Source organism: Canis lupus, chromosome 18 (assembly GCF_011100685.1).
Source record: "Canis lupus familiaris isolate Mischka breed German Shepherd chromosome 18, alternate assembly UU_Cfam_GSD_1.0, whole genome shotgun sequence".
In the NCBI taxonomy this organism is placed as follows: domain Eukaryota; kingdom Metazoa; phylum Chordata; class Mammalia; order Carnivora; family Canidae; genus Canis; species Canis lupus.
Window position 1 is genome coordinate 47,843,217 of NC_049239.1, and position 18,457 is coordinate 47,861,673.

The window sequence follows — 18,457 nt, forward strand, 5'->3', positions numbered from 1 at the left end:
ATTTATGGATGTATGCAAGCACGGGAGGTTTTGAATACATATATAACAACAAAAATAGTTTCAAACTAGCCATTTTCAATCTACAACATTGGAGACATTGCTCTGCGTTAACAAATGTATGTCATTTAAATCTCATTTAATGCTAAAGGTGAATGTAGGTCTGTGATCTGGCCAAGGGCTGAGACCTTTCATATACTAAGTGTATAGTCAGCTTTTGCTACAGTAACAAACAACCCCCAAATCCTTGGCCCCTGGAGGGGTGGCTGGGTGGGGTGGGGGATGGAGTAGAGTAGCTAATTTCAGAACAAGAATATCACCTGGGCGCTGCACGGAAAGAAATGACAAAGGCTGCTGGGGTTCTGCTGAGCAACCACGAGCAAGACGTCAGACCAACCGCTTGTGCTGATATTCAGTAGCTGGTGCAACAGCTTTTGAGATCTCGGATGTTGTTTTCTGGACTTGAATTGTGTGCATGTTAGTGAGCGGGATGTGACTTATGCTATCAGTACCAACAATGGTAATAGCTGATGAAATCTCACCTCTGAGCACTTATTGGGAGCATTTTACTTAAATTTATTACTGGATGAGGTGGTCATCGCCATCTCATTTGAGAAATGTCAGGACTGAGGTTTAGTCCAGGCAGGACTCAGATTCAGGTCCGCTTGACCCTAAGACCAAAGTTTCCACGCTGGAGACTCCTATGCCACTGGCTTAGGAGTGTGTGTATGTGTACGTGCACCCTGCGATTTTTACACTCTGATTGATAACAGGAGAGGAATAGGTTGCTCCCAGGGAGGAGAAATAACCAATATCAGAACAATTCACTCATGGTGCAAGGCCTAGTCCCCAGGAATGCTGACCCTGCATGTTCATAGGGAACGTGGTCTCACTACAAGCCTGACGGGGCCAGGGGCCAGTCAATCCCATTTCTGGTTCTCCCCGCCTTCTGGAACACAGAGGGAATATCTCATTTCCCCTTGAGGTTACACGTGGCTGCGGGACGTTCCTTGGCCAGTAAGGTCTGAGTGGAAACAGAATGTGAAGACACACAAGAGCTGGTGGGGACATCCCCTAGCTCTCGTCCTTTGCTGTGACAATTTTGGAGGCAAGTGGAGGACAGCTGTTCTGGAGTCACCCAGACTCACAATGATGGGCAAGAAACAGACCATTATTGCACTGAGCCTCCCAGAATGGGGGGATATTTGTTGTCATAGAGTAACTCAGCCTGTGGAGGCTGCTACAGTTCTTTTCACTTGGCCCCAGCACCACAGCCCCTGCTCCCTTGAAGGTTTACTCTCTGGCCAGGTCTCCTCTCCTCTCCTCTCCTCTCCTCTCCTCTCCTCTCCTCTCCTCTCCTCTCCTCTCCTCTCCTTTCCTTTCCTTCTTTCAATTTTATTTATTCATGAGAGACATAGAGAGAGGCAGAGACACAGGCAGAGGGAGAAGCAGGCTCTATGCAGGGAGCCTGATGCAGGACTCCATCCCAGGACCCCTGGATCACAACCAGAGCCAAAGGCACATGCTCAACCACTGAGCCACCCAGGTGCCCCACCAGCCAGATCTTTACACACACACACACACACACACACACACACACACACACATACATTTCCTCATCTGTCACGTTAAGGAAGAAAAGTAGAGCCTAGCTTGCAATATTCTTCATGCTCTGATCTATGAGCAGCCTCGCTCCCTGCTGGCAGCCCAGCTGTTCTTCTTTTGTGCCAGAGAGACCCCTTGACAACATTGCTGTCCCCAGACTGGGCACACAGCTGGCTCATAGGCCGGCTTGTCCCTTTGCACAGCTAGCATGTTTCGGACCCTCGTTCCTAGCCCCGTACAGGATTGTGCAGGGCGATGCTCCAGCTTTAGGCCTCAGCAGCCCCTTCAGCTCTCAGCCCCCCATACAAGGATCATCAGACCTTCCCTACAGTCTGCCCGGGCGGGCTGTTTTACTGCAGCGTCGGTGGTTATTACTCCCAGGACTCAGATGGGTCACGTTAAAAACAAAGCAACAGGGCAGCCCCGGTGGCTCAGTGGTTTGGTGCTGCCTTCAGCCCGGTGCGTGATCCTGGAGACCCTGGATCAAGTCCCACGTCGGGCTCCCTGCATGGAGCCTGCTTCTCCCTCTGCCTGTGTCTCTGCCTCTCTCTCTCTCTCTCTCTCTCTCTCTATCTCTGTCTCTCTCATGAATAATAATAAATTAAAAAAAAAACACAAAGTACTGAAATGAAGTCTTGGGAGGAAGTCAGAGCTCCCAGTGGGATGGTATTTCGGTCCTGACCTCACGCCGCCACTGGTGGGCACACACACCCCTCAACTTTGTGCAGAATCCTTGATTTCTTTAAAGGTGTGTTCTGTTTAATTTGTTATTTTTCGCAACACATGTGGCAACAAAAATCTCATACTTGTGAAGCTCCGCTAGCTCCTTATAGAATCCAAAAAAAAAAAAAAAAAAAGAAGAAGATGAGGTATGGAAGTAATCTATATTTAGTTGTGATGATTAAAATAATTAATTACATACTGCACAATTGTCTGCGTTTTCAGCCTGTCACCATGAAGGCTCCGTGCTCGTTTTTCCTTTGTGCCTCTCACAGCGGCAAAACAGGGTCCCCTCCCGGCCTGCGGCTGCGGGGCTCTCTGGGTAAACCCTCCGCAGAGTCTGAGTTGAAAGGCACTCAGGGAATCCATGGAAAGAAGCTGAGAGGGAGCCGTTAAGTGAAGGATGGTTATAATTCCTTGTCATGCACATGTCACCATTAAGTTATTAGCGAGCCAATGAACCTTCAGTGCTGGGGCCTATAAGGCAAACACTTGCTCAGCAACAGCATTAATCACTGCTAATGAAGGGGGCTTAGGAGGATCTCTGGGTAGGGCGAGGGTCCAGCTGAAAGCCTTCTCTGTCCTCAGGCACCCCCCTCTTTGGGGCAGCGAGAGCTTACTTAGCAGCTCTTGCTCACCACTCCAGCCCCACGGGATCCCTGCTGCCAGTCTGCATACCGATCACCGGCCCAGCCCCATTGGCGTGTCCCTGTGACACAGTCCAGCATTCCCAAGCAAGCCTGAACGAGGTCCCAGGGGTCAGCCCACACACCTCCCCTACCAGGTGCTATGTCGGCTCACAGGGGGCCCGCAGGTAGAGGACAGGCACAGCCCGCTGTAGCCGGATTGCCGGGTGGGCGCCGAGGGTGACCAGCGTTCCCAGACTGTTCCCAGGTGCTTTCCGGCGTATATCCAGACATCTGCTCAGGACAGAAACAGATCCATCAGCAAGAGAGGAGGGGGCAGGTTTTACTATCTTTAAGAAAATTCAATTAACTTTAATTGAAAATGTAATGGAAAAATCAATTCATTTTACTATTGTAAAAAAAAAAATGTGTATTCTCAGAATTCTGAAATTTGTTTAAAGTCAGTGTTTCCCATTTTTGCCTGCGCCAACCCCCAGATTCTTGAATTTGAGGATGTGCTCCGAATGCAGTACAGTCGAGGGCCTCTGGCCCCACGTCATTGAAAGTTCAGTGGGTTGAACCCCCGTTGCCACCTTGCAGTTCCACGGATGGTACGTGGCCAACGGCAGCTGGGCAAAGCCTAACTGGCTTCCATATGCCATTTCTTCAGGGGCTCAGTGGCAGCCCCCCTGCCAACTCACGGCTTCTATTTCTAGATTAAATATCTGATTCTCTCAGCCAGTCTTCCTAATGGCAGTCGCTAGCGCTTACTGCACATCTATTAAGCAGCGGCTCTGTGCTAAGCCACTTTCTATGCATCATTTCATTTACCCTGATAAAACCCAATGAAATACATACTAGTATTGTCCCCATTTGACAAACAACGAATCTGGGGCCCAGCGTGCCCAAGCCAGCCCCCCAGCATCATACAGCGGGTACAAATGGAACCAGGGCTTGGGTGCCAGTTCACGCAGTGGGCGCCAGCTCCGAGCTGGACCCACCCACGGGGCCAGCCCGCCTCCTTCACAACAGTTCCCATTCTCTGTGTTCAAGACTTTTGAAATGCATTCTTCCCCTGGCCCGTTTTGCCAAACACACAACAACAACACAGTTTCATGTTTGTTTTGTTGAGGGGGTTGTGGGTGGGGTGGTTTTGAGGTCCAAACACTTGCAGGGACCCAATTAGCGTCAGCTGGCATTGTCCATAACACAAATCAGAGAAATTCTGGGATCAAAGAAGCTTGGCTCAGCGCCCCCACCCCCTGCCCCCATCACTCTCCCTTCTCCCCTTCCTCCTCCTCCTCTTTCTCCCAAACCCAGGTCTCCTTCCACCTTAGAAATATGCTAGGAATAAGACTAGTCGGGGGTGGGGTGGTGGCACATGCTGACAGGGAGAGGTGGTTTTCGCTGTGAGAGGGTGCTTGTGCTTTTATCTTTATTGTCTGCCTTTCAAAAATTTGGTATCCTTTTACTCTCTTATTTTAATAATCACAATAAATAATAATGTCACACTGTGAATAGCTATGTATAATAATGTAACAATCGTAAATAATAATGTAGTTATACAATAATAATTACATGATATTCATGACTCTAAGAGGTTTGACCATAGAGTATCTCCCTTTGCACCTATACTCTTGGCATCTCCACTCTGCCCTTGGGGCACCGGGTGGATGTTGGATGAAGGAGGGGATGCATGGTGTGGGGCACGTGCCCTCTCACGGTCCTGCAGGCTCCCCACTTCTGCTCCTCAAGTGGCTATTGGCCCCAATGTTCCCACTTCTGAAGTCAATTTGTAGGAGGAATTTGACAAACAGTGGGATCTGTGAGCTGGTGTAGCAGTGTCCCCAGGGCATGGCTGCTTTGGAGTGCACAGGCTGGTTCTCGAGGGAGCCCAGGCCACCTAGATAATAGTAGGGACTGCAGCATGATGGCAGGGGACAGGCAGGGAGGACACCGGCAGGACGCTGCCCAGCAGTCTGCGGGCTGGTTTGCATCAGCCTGGCTGGCTTCCCTGGACTCCCCAGTGGTGAGCACTGCGGTGGGCCTGGCTCACCCATCACCAGGGGCCTTCCTGGGGCAGGGTGGCAGTCTACAGCCCTGGAGGGAGACACAGGCCAGCAGCAGAGCCCCAGACCCTCCCCCCCAAAGGCAGGGATTCTGGGGCTCCCCTGGACTGCAGGCCGAGCAGCCCCCAAAATGGCCTCCTGTCCCAGGACCCCACCCCCAGCCCCACCTGCAGGTGCTCGGCAGGAGCAGCACCTTGTTTCCCTAACACAGATCCTGTCCCACGCCCTGTGGTTATGTATAGGCCCTGCAGGGAAGAGGGAAGAGAGGGAAGTTAAATCACCTTTCATGACATGATCCCATCATTTGCTTCACGTGTGTCCAATGAGGGGCACCCTCCCCTGTGGAGTGAGTAGCTCACTGCACCCCCCTATTGCTCCAGGCTGCCGGCAGAGACTCGGGTAGGAGAAAGTCAAATAATTTACTGTTTGACATTTTCTTTTGACTTTTATATTACCTCTTCCATCTAGAATTAATTTCCTTAGCTCTGACTTAGGGAAGGGCAAAGCCAGCAGGCTTTTTTTTTTTTTTTTCAAAGTGGGAAATCTACCAAGTGGCCCCATCCACTTGCCAGGCAGTGGCCACGGACAAGATGCATTGCTCTATCGATCCCTTCCTTCTCTAACTTGAGAAAATGTCACTCCCTTTAAAAACATTGTCTTCAGAGCAGTGGATGCCAACACGTCAATTCTCCTTACAAAAATCAACTCTCTCTACGTGCACATACAGAATTGATGTGGGGTTTCTGCTGGAGCGTTGTGGCCCCATATCCGTCTTGTGAACACGCATCTCTCCCAAGGGCACCACGCTGCGTGGACCGTGTGTGTATTTAGGAATGTCCTCTCTGGAGGGGAAGGTGGTGAATGCTGGCCTCCTTTCTGCGATTGTTTCTGAGCTATTCCTTCCGAATGTATGTCGGATTTGTCCCTGGCACGCTGTGGCCCTTCATGGCTGTTTCTTCCATTAAATTAATTCAGAGACCTGGTTTGGAGGAGGTCACCAAGAGCACGTGAGTGGTCCTGGGCAATCCGAGGCTCCTCATGCCCTCCAGTCCTTGGAAAGTGTCATGGGGGGAGCCGTTCCCAAGGGCACAGCCTTGAGAGAGTGACGTGGGCTTGAGCCACCTCGCTGGTGCAGCCGCTGAGCCCTGTTAAGACCTCTGTGAACTCTAACCTCATACCTGCCATTCCTCTTCTGTTCTACGTCTCTGCCTGTCCCCGACGTTTGGGCCTCCAACACCTGCTGCGACATCCACTGGGCCCTCTGCAGATGTGAGGAGCCCAAGCTGGTCAAGACAGCCCCCAGGGTTTCCAGCCAGAGGAAGGAGAGCTGGGTAGGGGGCTCAGTAAGGATCAGAGGCCCCTCCCACCAAGCAGGATAGGACTGGAACAGAGAAGGGGCAAGAGCAGGATGGGAGGTTTCCCTGAAGGGAAGGGATGGGGGGACACTCCTGAGAGAGGTGAGGACAATCAGGGGAAAGTGAGAAGGTGGGGACCCCTGAGGGCCTCAAGAGGAGTTTGGATCTGGCCTGGGGGATGGGGGATGGGGAGCCCATGAGTTCCTGCAGGGTGGCCTGGCCCCACGGACTGCGAGTGAGGCAGCAGGGCCTAGCGGGGATGGATGGAGGGCGGGATTCATGCACCTGCTGGGAATCGGGATAGGTCGGATGCAAGACAGGGGAGGAAAGGTGTGAGGGCTCCTGGAGCTGGGTCCTGGATGTCTATGGGACCCTGGCATGGAGCCACAAATAGTTACACAGGTTGTGGTGTGAACATAAGTGTGTGATTTCTTTCGGATAAACACCTAGGTTACACACACAAACACACACAAGCATGCATTACAAATAGGTTAATTTCATGAGGAATTGCCAAGCTGCTTCCCAAGGTGGTGGTGTGCTCACACATTGCCACCAGCCACAGAGGAGGATCCAGTTGCTCCATGTCCTGGTGGAAACTATTTTCCTTGAAGTCATTCCTTTTTTTTTTTTTTTTAAGATTTCATTTATTTGTGTGATACACAGTGAGAATGCACAAGCAGGGGGAGCAGGAGAGGGAAGAGCAGGCTTCCTGCTGAGCAGGGATCCGGATGAGGGGCTCAACCCCAGGACCCAGGGATCATGACCTGAGCCCAAGGCAGATGCTTCACTGACGGAGCCACCCAGGCACCCAGCCTTGAAATCATTTTAAGAGGCGTGTAGTTTCTCTGATGATTAATGACCTGGAGCCCCTTTTCGTGCACTGCTGGCCACCTGCACCTCTTCTTTGTGGAAGGGGCTGTCCGAACCCTCTGCTATGTCTGTCCTGAGCCACCTGTAAGATCAGTGCTGAGTTTCAAGAACCATTGTTTGGAGTATTCTGGACGCAAGTCCTTTGTCAGACCCGAGATTTGCAAGGATTTTTTCTTGGTCTGCGACGTGACTTTTCATTCTCTTTATAGCATGTCTTTCAAAGAGTGGAAGGTCTAAACTTTGATGAGATTCAGCTTAACCTTTTTTCCTTTTATGGTGCATGCTTTTTCTATGGTCGCTAAGATCTTGGTGCCTGACCCCATACCAACACTGTTTTCTCCTACTTTTCCTCTAAGAGTTCTGTAGCTTTGATCTGTTATATTGATTCATGATCCATGCTGATGTAATTTTTTAAATCAAGTATGAGGTTTATTTGTTTCCCACGTGAATGTTCAGCTATTCTAGTACCATTTGTTGAAAAGATTTACCACCCTTTAATATTTTAGAGTAACTTTTCTGTCATTTATCCATTCTTCAATTAGGCTTTATGATGATTTCTATTACTTTCTAAATAGTTGTCTACTTTGTAAAGATCCTTTTTATATTTAGGATATACATTAACTTGTTAATGCATAGGTTTAAATATGTTCTCTGGTTGTTCACCCTTCATTTCACTTGATTTTGTTTCCCGGGCTGTTGTCTCGTGAGAGGCCCTACCTCTCATGTGGCCTGGTTTCAACTTTCCCCTTGGAATAGCTGACATGTTTAGAAAGGCTTTCCAGCTATCTCTGCCTTGAGATTCTAAGAATAATCATCTGTGACTTTCTCTGTTTTATTATTTTGCATTTAATGGCTACTTCTTTTTTAAAAAAGATTTTATTTATTTATTCATAAGAGACACAAAGAGAGAAGCAGAGACACAGGCAGAGGGAGAAGCAGGCTCCATGCAGGAGCCTGATGTGGGACTTGATCCCGGGTCCCCAGGATCACACCCTGGGCTGAAGGCAGGTGCTAAACCCCTGAGCCACTCAAGGATCCCCCTTTACACATTTTTATTTTATTTATTTATTTATTTATTTATTTATTTATTTATTTATTTATTTTTTTACACATTTTTAAAAGCACATTTATGACAGACTGAATTCTGTCCTGGCCCCCCCCCATCCCCCCATGCCATACCTCCTACCTTCCTTCCCTCCCTCCGTTTCTCCTCTGAAAGTGAGCTGGGTGCATGCTGGTGCATGCTGGGCACACGCTGGGCATGTGCTGGGTGCGTGCTGGGTGTCTACCATGTGCCAGGCTGTGCGTGGGAGCCACAGGTCCAGGTGAACGAGGAGACCCCAGACCCTCCAGAAGCGCACAATGCCGATGCCCATACTGCACTCTGGCTTCCACAGGAGCAGGCCGTCAACGAGGCCTGGTGGCAATGAAATCTGGAGGGAAGGGGAGAACATTGGAGTCAGAGCCAGACAGGAGGCCACAGTGAGGCTGCTTTCATTTCTGCGTCAGCCGACGGCGCCATCAGTGAACTCCTTGTAATTACTGTAGCTTTTCAGTATATTTAATTTTGGGCCTCCTTCACTTGTTTTCTTCCTGGAGGTTTTTCTTGCTATTCCGAAGTCAACTTTTATCACAGACTAGCAGATTTTTAGAAAAGGTGTAAATCATAACTGCACAGCCCAAGGAACTTTCCTAGCACAAACCCACCCGTGTGAGCAGCTCCCAGACGAAGGGACAGCATGTTCCCAGCACCCAGAAGTCCCCCGCATCTCCCTCCGAGTGCCAGCGTCCAACACCATAGATCATTCCTGCCTGCTTTCCAACCTTATATAGATGGAATTACACCCCTTTCATGGAACATGCCAATTACGAGATTAGTTCATGCTTTTGCAGGAGGCAAGGGTTCATTCACTGCTGCTGTGGATGGGCTTTCCTTGCACGAATGTGGCACCGCTGTTCCTTCCCCTCTCTGCTGAGTGCTGTGAGCCTTCTTGCACACATCTTCTGGTGCACAGACACACTCATTGCTCCCGGGTGTGCGCCTCTGAGTAGAGCAGCGGGTCCTAGCACACACTTCAGAAGCACTTCCTGAGGTGGCTGTTTCCATGTACCACCACCAGCAGCGCCTGCTGGACAAGGACCCGAGACCTTCCAGTGCCGGGGACAGCCTGCTTTCCTCAGGTTAGCCAATGGGAAGTGATCTCACAGTGGGCTTTTTTTTCTTTCTGTCGACAAATACAATCAGGCACCTTTCCATGTGCTTGCCTGCCATTTTGATGGCCTCTTGGGTGAGGCCTATGCAAATCTTTTGCCCATTCTTTTATTGGATTGCCTTCTTAATTTGGTCTTTTCTATGTTCTAGATATAAGTGGCTTTACTTTTTTTTTTTGCATGTTTTTTCTTTCAGATAAACTGCATGCCAGCATGGGGCTTGAATTTAATGCTGTTTAGGGGGAGAATTGCAGCTCTTCAGTATCAACAGTCCCTGTCTAAGAGCAGCAGAGGCAATGATCCTCCAGAAAGTAAGCTGTGCTGACAGCCTGCAAGGCATGCTTCTGAGTAGATTATATACATTCACTGCCTTCACCTTTTTAGCAACTCTTTGCGGCTTCTCTCCCTACTTTATAGGAATGGAAATTACAGGTATGGAAATTACAGGAATGGAAACTGGGAAAGAGATAGAACAGGACACTTGCCTAAATTCAGCCAGTTAGAATATCACAGTGCCTCCCCAAATGATACTTTTGCCTTCTTTTTAAAATACGTAACCTTTCTTATTGAATTTTCTTATTCAATTGCATTGGCGGGCACTCCCAGAGAACTATTCAGTATTGGTGATGTTAGCCAGCTCTCCTATCTTATTCCTGGATTGGATAAGAAGGATTTAGTGTTTCACATGGAACATGATGCTGGCTTGGGTTTCATATTTAAAACTGAGCAATTTTAAAATATTCTCAAGCCACTTTTTTTTTTTTAACTAGGATGTTTTTGGGGTCATACGTATCTCCTGATAGATTTGCTAATGTGGAAGCATTCTAGTGTTGTTGGGATAACCCTCACTCTATCATGCATGTTGTTTTCTCAAAGCTCTGCTGTTTCTGTCTGTTGGTGATCTTAAAGGTTTACTTCTTTGTTTGCTTGCCAAGCAAACCCCAAGAGTCTCTGAGCCAGTTTTTTTTTTTTTTTTTTTCTGAGCCAGTTTTAATGGGATCTTCCGATAGGTTTTGTTGTGCACTAAGTTGCTAGTGTAGCTGTGCATCAGCAAACACTCTCCCTCCTTAGCATGACTTCACTCTGGCCTCACTTCCCCTCATCTCCAGGGCAATCCCAGGGGTCCCTGATGGGGCAAGGCTTCATCTTCATCACTGTCACACAGAATCACATGTTATTTTGGGATTCCCCAGAAAGCTGTGCCTGAAACAAGGACTTGGGTACAGGCTGCCTGCAATATTTCAGAGGTGACCCTCGGGCAGGAGCGAGGGGGGAGGGAAGGGGAGTCCCAGAGGGGGAAGCTTCCAAATAAAAGTGTTTTTGTCAAAGTCTCTGCTGTAAGCAAGAGAGGTGTCCGTGGACTGGAGGCCAGCTGGTGGCACTGAGCTTCACCCCTCCCAGCCTCCCATGCTGCTTCCACCAGAACTGAGAACTGCCCCAGGATCTGACTCCTTCCCTCCTCAGGCTGACCTAGTCAGGGCAGGAGGCCTGGAGAAGTCTCTGAACAGGAAGCTTGGAAGCTGGCCTCAAGGGCAGAGCCTGGGCCCTTGCCTCCTGCCCCCTGCTGCCTGCCCCTCCAGCCCAGCAAGGAAAGCTCCTGACCAGCCCCTCTTGTGGTCTCAGATCCCAGGAGGGGCAAACTGGTCTCGCCTTCTGCTCTTGCAGTGTTAGCAGCCTTGTCTCTTAGGACCAGATGTCTGTCTCAGGAAGCTTTTGAAACAAATCCATGGAAAATAAACTCATGGAAATTAATGGGGAGTAGTAAAACTCCTTGTTGAGATACAGAAGGGCAATGAGGGAGGCGTCTGCAGAGGAGTTGAGGGATTTGGAAGATCTGGGAGTATTTATAGTATCAAGTTTGTGCCTGAGCTAGAATTTGCCATGAAATTATGGAGAAATGAGTGAATTGTCCAATATTTGAGGTGCGGGGTAATGTGAGGGAAGTAGGACTCTTTCTGTAGTGGAAAACATATAGAAAAAAATTGCAAAAAGATGGGGATCTGGCAGGAATGGGGGAATGAGGCAAACTTGTTGGCTGGAGTGTCTACCTTTATCTGCCTTCACCTGACTTCACCTGTGCACACCTGCCTTTACCTGCCTTGACCTGCGCACACCTGCCTTGACCTGGCTCTGACCCCATGTCCTGTCCCTCCTTGTACCCCAGCTTCCCACCGGGTAGCTGGAGGGTTGGGTTGGGTTACTCCCACTTCGGCAGCCCAAGCATGCTGCTCTGGAGATAGGCCTGCTGCCGAAAGCAATGAGCATCTGGGTTAATCTAAGCTACAAAATATTTATAATGTTTCTCCCAGGACAGAGAAGTTGGTTATGTTTTACCTCTCTTAACAGTGCAGTGTCCCAGTTTTGAGTACTCTGTAAAATAGCTACTTTTTCCGGGAAGTCCTGGGGTGCTCTGTGCTCAGTGGGCAGCCCATAAATGCTGTGACTGGTGGCTGATTGCTTCAAGTTCTATGGAAAGCAAAGCAAAAACCGTATACCTTCCGGCAAGCTCATTTCAACATCATCGTACATGTTTGTGGGGTGGGGACCCACGAAAAGGCCGCTTACAGAAATGAAAATAGAGAGGTCTGAAATTCAGAAGCAAAAAAGATGATTTCCCTGTTCCTACACCAAAACGAAAGCAAGGTGCCTTATGACACGTACCACCCTGGGCCCATTGCACATGAGACGGCTGAAAAGCTTCGAGCAGTATGAAGCCTCAAACCACAGCAGGGATGGGCTGTCAGGGGTGAAGATGCACCCCGAAAACCAAAGTCACTCGTGGTGAGCAAGAAGGGGTCTGAAAAGGCGCTGTTGCAGGGTCCTTGGTTGGCAGCCTTTCACAAGGGGCTCTTCACTTGAGGGCAACAAACAGATGGGGGACTGGAGGAGTGGCGAAGGGGTGGCCAAGGGGTGTCCTGTGGGGTAGACAGGCTTGTGGGGGCCTGGGTCCCTGGGGAAGTGTTTCTTGAAGATAGCAGAGTGACTTTGACACTGGAGTCCTCTGTGGGGACAACAGAAATGTGTCCACAGCTGCACTGTGGCCAGCAGCTTCCTCTGCTGTGTTCCAGGTAGTCCCAGAAACCTGGGGAGGAGTGTGTGTGTGTGTGGGGGGGACGGTAGGAATCTGGTTGGAGGCAGTGACATGTTGGGGACTTCTCTTTGAGTTGGAATTGTAGGCAAACACATGGCTTTGTTTAGATGAGAGGTTTTGTTTGGGGTCACAGGGTCTGATGTAAGTTATGGGAAGATAAAGCGACCCCAAGCCCACCAGAAGCCACATGTTGGATCTGCCACTGACCAACCCAAAGAACATCGGAACATTCTGCTGACCTATCCTCTCCCTGTGCTGCAGGATCACCTGCTTCCATGTCAAAGAAATTATGCCTGTTGGATCCTGCCAGGCCTCATGCTTTCTGCTTGAGGATTATTATTATTTGATTGATTGCCTCCTTTATTCACTCAACAAACATTTTATTAAGTCTCATGCTTAAGGAAGCAGAGGACAGAAAAGAGGTTTGCATCTGGCAGTTGCCCTCGAGGAGTTACAGTATTTGCTCCACATGTGTCCTGAAATATTTAGGCCCCAAATACAACCTTTTTTTTTTTTTTAACCTAAGTGCTTTTAAAGACTTCTTTGAAATGTGGGACAATTATGCAAGCAGAGGACAAAAAAAAAAAGTATCTAGAGCAAATATTTAACTTTGCCTTTGGTGTGTTGAAGTCACTGGCCCATGCAAATCTCTCAGGCATGTTCTATAAGATTGAGTTTTAAAAGTATGTATATTGTAATACATTAGAAATACATAAAAATAGAAATGTATTTATAGTCTGTATACTTTTCCTGGGGAGACACAAGGGTGGGTTTTGAAAAATGGAAGGCTTCCTGTCCTGGAAGCATGTTCCACATCACAGCCTGGAGGGTTTGTGACCCCAAGGACTCCCCATGTGCCGCCCCACCCCCACCCCCAACTCACATTGCAAATCTTGGGCAGGAACTGCTTTCCCTTCCAGAACATTGGAAAACTCGGGACATAGAAACCTCCGTGGCTGGTGTAATTAGCAGTGAATTATTAGGGGCTTGAGAGATTATTAGACAATTGCTCATGCATCAGGTTGGGAGGAGTAAATCCACCGAGTCGCAGCTGGGAGCCGGGGGCCAGGGCTCCGAGAACCCGCCCCGGGTTTTGGTAAACCTGGCAATTCCCCAGCCTGGAGAATAGCAGGATTCCTGGGCGTCCCCGGAGGCTGCCCTTTGCCTCTCATCCGAGCGCTTGGCTTTTACTCCCCTCCCCTCCCCCTGAACGGCTCCGAGGCGAGAGGACAGCGGCCCCCGGAGGGCAGGCGCCCAGGTGGAGGGTGGCCTGGGAGGCGGAGGGCGGCGTGTCGCCCAGGCACAAAGTTTTCACCGGCTCTGCAAACGCGCCGCTGTGCCGAGGGCCTCTGTGCTCCCGAATCCTATTAGCAAGACACTCCCGGGCGGGAGCCGGCTGCGTTCCGGACAACCGCGCACCGCGAACCCGGCTTCACAAAATTAAAGGACTTGGCGGTGTCGGGGCTCGCTCCGGGGAAGGGGGCGGCGGGCGGCGCAGCCCGGGGCGGGGCGGGGCGGGGGGCGGGGGGCGGGCGGAGGCGGCCCCGGGGTTGCCACAACAGACCCCGCGCGCCGCGCCCGAGCGGCCGGGGCAGGTGCCGGGGGCGGGGGCCGCGGCGCGGGAGGGGGCGGGGGCCGCGCACGCGGGTCCCGGCGGCGCGCGCCCTTCGGCGACGAGAGGACCCCTCCCCCACCGCCTCGGGCCCCGGCCGCCCGCGCGGGCCGAGGGGGGGCAGCTGAGCATCCCCGCCGCGAGCCCCCCGGCCCGGGCTGCAGCGCGGGGCGGGGCCGCGGCGCCCCCCACCCCGCCCCCCGACACCTGCGCGCGGCGGCTCCGGCGACTCGGGCGCTCCGGCCGGGCTGGGCGCGGCGCCGCTCGGGTCCCCGCGGCGGAGCCAGGTGCGCGCGGACCTCGCCCCCGCCCCCCCCCCCCGGGGCTCTCCGTGGCCTGACTCCCGGGCGGCCGCCGAGCGAGGTAAGCGGCGGCGGGGGCGCGGGGCGCTGCGGGCGCGGGGCGCGGTGGCCGGGGACCGCGGGAGGTGGCCCCGGGCGCCCGGTCTTGCTCGCCAGCTGTGCGGTGGGTGCGTCGGGCTTCCCCGGGCACCAACTACCGGGTAGGCGCAGCCCTGAGCCCGTGGGAGCTGCGGTGGGGGTGGGGGTGGGGGTGGGGAAGAGGGTTCCGCGCGTGCGGGTGGGGGTCGCTTCTCTGTGAAGACACCTCCGCCTGGCTTCCTTCGGGGAAGGGGCCGGTTTAAGGCGCTTTGGAAGAGGCGTGGGCGCGGAGCGCAGGAGCCCTTTTTCTGTCCCCCCGGGCGCCCTCGCCTCCTCACCTCTGCCGCGTCCCGCGCCTCCCGCTGGGGCAGCCCGGACCTACCTCCAGGGTCCGCCCGGGGTCTGGCTACCCTCGGTCGCCACCCGCCGGCCTGGGGACTTGGGTCCGTAGGCTTGGCCGAGGAGCGGGCTCGGGGCCGCCAGGGGGCGCGCGGGGGGCGGGGACCCAAGCCGCGGGCGCAGGGTCCCCAGAGACCCCGCAGCGGTCACCCAGCGCGGAGCCGGCGCACAGAGCCCCCATGCAGGTGCGCGCGTCTGGAGCAGCGGGCTCCGGGAGGCTGCGGCCGGCGCAGGCCCGGGGGGTCGCGGGTCGGTCCCCCCAGTCCCGGGGTCGCGCAGCGCCGGCGCCTGGTGCCGGGCCTCTGCCCGCTGCGCGCCCCAGCCGGATTGGGGGGGAGGACCCGGCCGGTGCAGGTGAGGGGCCCCCGGCGGCCCGCCGCCGCCGCCCGTGAATTATGCAGGAGGCTGGCACCGGCGCGCTCGAGTTGATCAAGTTTCCCTGGCAACTTTCGCCCGGGCATCCCTCCTCCCCGCGGCCGGGCAGCTCCGCCCGCGCAGCCCGCGGCCCAGGCGCCTCCGCAGGGCTGCCGGGGCGCGGGGCGCGCCTGGAGACACCGACCGCTCCCTCGCCACAGAGCTGGGGCCGCCGGATTGCGCAAGCAGGTGCGACCCCCGTGGAGGGCCTCGGCCGGGATCGGAGGGCGCGGGGGTCGGCGTGGCCCTCGCCGCCCGGGTTCGGAGGGTGCGCTCCGCAGCAGGTAGACCTCGCCGCCTGGGTTCGGAGCGCGCGGGGGCCGGGTGGACCTCCCTGTCCGGGTTCGGAGAGCGTCGGGCCCGGGTGGACCTCAGCACCCGGGTCGGAAGGCGCGGCCCCTCTGGACCTCGTCGCGCGGGTCTAGGCGAGGTTTGGGTTTCTCTGGGGCTGGGGGCGCCCCAACGGGGCGAGATCGGTGCTCTTGGCCATGGAGTTCGTGGAGGAGCTTTTAAAGCGACCCTGGGCGGCTGGAAGGAAGGCGCTTGGGCCGCTTAGGTCGCGGTACTCGGGGGCCTGGCCGCCGGCAGCTGTGGGCACAGCCCCGGGAGTCCTCAGAGGCCTCCAGAAACGAAGTGGCTTCCATCTGGAAATTGGAGGTAGTAAATTGGATGGTTTCGTGACCTCTTTTTGTGCGAAATTCAAGTTCCAATTAATGAGGTCAGTCCTCTAATTAAATTAAGCTCCAAGAATCAGAGAGGTAACTTCGGAAGCCCTCCGTTGGGGCTGCGCTTTGATCTCTACCTGGGACTCGGCCCTCGACCCTGCTGCCCGGGCCACCGGGAGTGTGTGTGGCCCCTGGAGTCAGCCTCCATGCCTGCGCCCTGATGCTAGTGAGAGTCAGTGAGGACCTGCGGGCGTTGGGGGTTCCGGAGTGTCCAGAACAACCCCTTGGGGAGAGTGCGATCCACGCCTCAGTTTTCACACCACTCCTGGAGATTTGCTCCTACTGGGGGGTTCCACGGTCATCCTAGGGGGAAAGGGGCTGTTGGGAAGCGGTAGGTGGAGTTTTCCCTGGGAAGCCCTGGTATCCTTAAGGAGGCCGGAGGGAGACCCCTGTCTCCATAGGAGTTAGGCTGCCTTGACAGTGGCTGGATGTAAGTCGGCCGGGCAGCAGCACTCTCAAGGAAGTGGGGGCCATCCTAGGGGCTTTGGGATTTCTGGTTTTCCAGAAAGGAGGAATTGAGTGGAAAGCTGGGGTCTTCTTTGGGTCGGTATTGAAGGAGCAACTGCTCAAGTATCAACAGGAGTGCTTCATGAATAAGGTCATTTTGCCTATCAAGGCAGCTCCCAGCAGGCATTGTTGACAGCGCTTGGCTGCTTTGAACAAATCCAGTCACTTAGGGGACGGCGGTAGGGGATCTTCTAAAGACTGTCCCCACAAGTGTAATTTGCTTGAGAAAGCTCCATTCGTATTCAGGAGCGTTTCCAAGGGGGCTTTCATTCATTTCTCCGGGCAGGTTCTTGGGCCTGTGTGCAGGGCCCCCCTCTGCTGGTGACTTGGGCGGGGCCCCTGCAGGGTCCTGTGTAGAGGGAGCCCTGGCCTTCTGGGGTCAAGGGTCAGCTGTGAGGAATGCCTCCAGGAAGAGATAAAGCAGTTCTCAGATAGTATCACATTTTATTCCATCAGTGGTGGGGAGCGAGGTGGAAGAAAAAGCTTGAAACTAAGAAAAACACGCCAGGAGTTGACCAATGTACAGGAAAACACTAGTAGAGACGGATTTTTATAGGAAAGTAATTCTTTCTTCTACCGGCATTATTCGTGACTATGTCAGAGTCCTAATGTATAGAGTTCTGGTGTCCTTGTCACCTTGGGGTAGTAATGGGGGTTTTCCAAAATGGAACATCATTTTGGGAGTTTAGTTGCCAGGAAGGTCAAGATCTGCCCCTCCCCCCCAAGGGAATCCTGGCAGTGAAGCTCCCATCTGCGTCCTAGCCCAGAGACCCCTGAACGCCCACTTCTCAAGAGCTCCCCCTCCTGCAGTGTAAACCGCGGACAACCGCTCCCTGGGAGGCAGGGGTGTGGCCAGAAGAGCCCCGGGGGACCGTCTAGTTCCAGCCTCCCCTGGAGTCTCCCTTTGTCCCGAGCCCCAGGGAGGGGACATTTGGGATCCTCTTCCTCAAAGTGATCTCTGTGAACCACCTGGATTCTCTCTGCTTTGATCTAGGGAAGTTTTCGAAGAGGTGGGGGAGGTAATCGCCTTGAACAAAAGCCAGTTTTTTAAAAAAATCTTTGGAGGCCCCAGCACCACCACCCCCTATCTATCACACCCCACCCCTTCACCCCCCACTCCTCCCACTTGTTGAAAGACTGCAAACTGATTGGGTGAAAGACTTCTAGCCTAGCGTCCCAAGCAGCGTGACCCTGGTGACCTGGCTCTTGCACCTGACCCTCCCACCCAGCGAGGGGCCTGCCTTCTCCAATGGTCTGAGGTGATCTAGGGTATATCAGATTTTCTCTGCGTGTTGCATCTGAGGGCCTGCCACCGCCGAGCACCAGACTGGGAGCTGGCCCCAGGGGCTGGCTCACCCTCACCCTGGGAGCTTCCAGGCTAGTGGGGGGAAGAGCAGGGGTGGGCCAGTTCCTGCATAGTGGCACATGGGTTGTGATAGAGGTGACCTTCGGGTGCTGTAGGGCAGATAGAGGGTCCTCAGCCCACTGTGGAGTAGGTGGGGAGTGGCGGATATAGAACCACCTGGAGGAGGTCTGGCATGTCTCATCATTTCTTTGCCTGCACTGCACTGGGACCTTGGCCGAAATGGTCTGTCTCCTTCTTGTCCCAAGAGCAGGGAACCCCTGACAATGCCAGCAGCCACCACAGGGGATGGCCAGTATTCCCACTCGCTCAGTATTTCCCTCCTGGCAGGGCTTGCGTTGACACTCTTGTTCTGGATGACCTCATTCGGGCCTCAGAGAACTCCAGAGAGAGAGAAAGAGAAAGAGAAAGAAAGAGAGAGAGATTGATTCTTCTCATTTCACAGATTTGGAGCCTGAAGCTCAGAGGAGGGAAACCACTAACCTGAGGTCACACAGCTAGGGAGTGGGGCAG

The 18,457-nt window shown here is 53.4% G+C and overlaps 1 protein-coding gene across 2 annotated transcripts in view; it reads left to right on the top strand.

The window, feature by feature from the left end:
- Positions 1–15,442: 15,442 nt before the first annotated feature.
- SHANK2 (SH3 and multiple ankyrin repeat domains 2) overlaps positions 15,443–18,457 on the top strand; it is a 509,904-nt gene continuing 506,889 nt past the window's right edge. For both annotated transcript variants that reach the window (XM_038563628.1, XM_038563629.1), the window contains exon 1: positions 15,443–15,538. The gene's annotated coding sequence lies outside the window, so the exon portion shown is untranslated. The remainder of the gene's footprint in view (positions 15,539–18,457) is intronic.